General features: G+C 40.2%; 1 pseudogene across 1 annotated transcript; it reads left to right on the top strand.

Moving 5' to 3' along the window:
• The first annotated feature begins 1,415 nt into the window (after positions 1-1,415).
• On the top strand, positions 1,416-2,198 carry LOC116418984 (annotated as a pseudogene). The gene has a single exon (XR_004229234.1). The product of XR_004229234.1 is annotated as a histone H3.3-like (transcript).
• Positions 2,199-3,117: the final 919 nt, after the last annotated feature.

The raw sequence follows: 3,117 nt of genomic DNA, 5'->3' as shown, positions 1-3,117 counted from the left end.
GAAAAGGGAATTCTCATACACTGTTAGTGGGAATGTAAAATAGTACAACCAGTATGGAGAACAGTTGTACTCACAAAAACTAAAAATTGGGGTAACATATGATCCAGCAATCCCACTGCTTTGTATATGCTCAAAAACAGGAAACTAGTATATCAAAGAGCTACCTACACTCCGATGTTTGTTGCAGCACTGTTCACAATAGCTAAGCTTTTGAGGCAATCCAAATGTCCGTCACCTGATGAATGGATAAAGAAAATGTGGTATGTATGCACAATGAAGTACTATTCAGCCATAAAAAAATGAAATCCTCTAATTTGCAATATAGATGAAACTGAACTAGAGATCATTATGTTAAGTAAAATAAACCAGGCACAAAAAGATGAGCATCACCCTTTCTCACTTATTTGTGGGATCTAAGAATCAAAACAATTTAAATTATGGACATGGAGAGTAGAAGAATGGTTATCAGAGGCAGGGAAGGGTAGTGGGGACATAGGGGAGAGGTGGGAATGGTTAATGGATTAAAAATAGAAGGAATGAATATGACATACTATTTTATAGCACAATAGTGTGACATAGTCAATAATAAATTGTACTAATAACATAATTGCACATTTTTTATTATACTTGAAGTTTTGGGGTACATGTGCAGTTTTGTTACATAGGTATACACATGCCATGGTGGTTTGCTGCACCCACCAACCCATCATCTACATTAGGTATTTCTCCTAATGCTATTCCTCCCCTAACCCCCCACCCCCAATGGGCCCCGGTGTGTGATGTTCCCCTTCCTGTGTCCATGTACTCTCATTGTTCAACTCCCACTTATGAGTGAGAACATGTGGTGTTTGGTTTGCTGTTCTTGTGTTAATTTGCTGAGAATGATGGTTTCCAGCTTCATCCATGTCCCTGCAAAGGCCATGAACTCACCATTGTTTATGGCTGCACAGTATTCCGGTGTATATGTGCCACATTTTCTTTGTCCAGTCTGTCATTGGTGAGCATTTGGGTTGGTTCCAAGTCTTTGCTGTTGTGAACAGTGCCACAATAAACATATGAGTGCATATGTCTTTATAGTAGAATGATTTCTAATCCTTTGGGTATATACCCAGTAATGGGATTGCTGGGTCAAATGGTATTTCTAGTTCTAGATTCTCAAGAAATTGCCACACTGTCTTCCACAATGGTTGAACTAATTTACACTCCCACCAACAGTGTAAAAGTGTTCCTATTTCTCCACATCCTCTCCAGCATCAGTTGTATCTTGAGTTTTTAATGATTGACATTCTAACTGGCATGAGATGGTATCTCACTGTGGTTTTGATTTGCATTTCTCTAGTGACCAGTGATGATGATTTTTTTTTATATGTGCATTGGCACATAAGTGTCTTCTTTTGAAAAGTGTTCGTTTTTCGCTCGCCGAGCTCCAGCCGAAGGAGAAGGGGGGTAAGTAAGGAGGTCTCTGTACCATGGCTCGTACAAAGCAGACTGCCCGCAAATCGACCGGTGGTAAAGCACCCAGGAAGCAACTGGCTACAAAAGCCGCTTGCAAGAGTGCGCCCTCTACTGGAGGGGTGAAGAAACCTCATCGCTACAGGCCTGGTACTGTGGCGCTCCCTGAAATTAGACGTTATCAGAAGTCCACTGAACTTCTGATTTGCAAACTTCCCTTCCAGCGTCTGGTGTGAGAAATTGCTCAGGACTTTAAAACAGATCTGCGCTTCCAGAGCGCAGCTATCGGTGCTTTGCAGGAGGCAAGTGAGGCCTATCTGGTTGGCCTTTTTGAAGACACCAACCTGTGTGCTATCCATGCCAAACGTGTAACAATTATGCCAAAAGACATCCAGCTAGCACGCCGCATACGTGGAGAACGTGCTTAAGAATCCACTATGATGGGAAACATTTCATTCTAAAAAAAAAAAAAAAAAAAAAAATTCTCTTCTTCCTGTTATTGGTAGTTCTGAACGTTAGATATTTTTTTTCCATGGGGTCAAAAGGTACCTAAGTATATGATTGCGAGTGGAAAAATAGGGGACAGAAATCAGGTATTGGCAGTTTTTCCATTTTCATTTGTGTGTGAATTTTTAATATAAACGCAGAGGCGTAAAGCATTAATGCAAGTTAAAATGTTTCAGTGAACAAGTTTCAGCGGTTCAACTTTATAATAATTATAAATAAACCTGTTAAATTTTTCTGGACAATGCCAGCATTTGGATTTTTTTAAAACAAGTAAATTTCTTATTGACGGCAAAAAAAAAAAAAAAAAGAAAGAAAAGTGTCTGTTCATATCCTTTGCCCACTTTTTCATGGGCTTTTGTTTCCTTGTAAATTTGTTTAAGTTCCTTGTAGATTATGGATATTAGCTCTTTGTCAGATGGGTAGACTGCAAAAATTTTCTACCATTCTGTAGGTTGTCTGTTCACTCTGATGATAGTTTATTTTGCTGTACAGAAGCTGTTTAGTTTAATTAGATCCTAGTTGTCAATTTTGTCTTTTGTTGGCTTTGCTTTTGGTCTTCCCATCATGAAGTCATTGCCTATGCCTATATCCTGAATCGTATTGCCTAGGTTTCCTTCTAGGGTTTTTATGGTTTTAGGTCTTATGTTTAAGTCTTTAATCCATCTTGAGTTAATTTTTGTATAAGGTGTAAGGGAGGGGTCCAGTTTCTGCATATGGCTAGCCAGTTTTCCAACACCATTTATTAAATAGGGAATCCTTTCCCAATTGCTTGTTTTTTTCAGGTTTGTCAAAGATCAGACGGGTGTAGATGTGTGGTGTTATTTCTGAGGCCTCTGTTCTGTTCCATTGGTCTCTATATCTGTTTTGGTACCAGTGCCATGCTGGTTTGGTTACTGTAGCCTTGTAGTATAGTTTGAAGGCAGGTAGCATGATGCCTCCAGTTTTGTTATTTTTGTTTAGGATTGTCTTGGCTATTTGGGTTCTTTTTGGTTCAATATGAATTTTTTTTTTTTGAGACGGAGTCTCGCTCTGTCGCCCAGGCTGGAGTGCAGTGGCCGGATCTCAGCTCACTGCAAGCTCCGCCCCCCCGGGTTTACGCCATTCTCCTGCCTCAGCCTCCCAAGTAGCTGGGACTACTTGGGAGCCCGTCTCGGCCTC

The sequence above is a fragment of the Piliocolobus tephrosceles genome, chromosome 12 (genome assembly GCF_002776525.5).
Source record: "Piliocolobus tephrosceles isolate RC106 chromosome 12, ASM277652v3, whole genome shotgun sequence".
Lineage (NCBI taxonomy): Eukaryota > Metazoa > Chordata > Mammalia > Primates > Cercopithecidae > Piliocolobus > Piliocolobus tephrosceles.
This window is presented reverse-complemented; position numbering and strand designations above follow the sequence as displayed.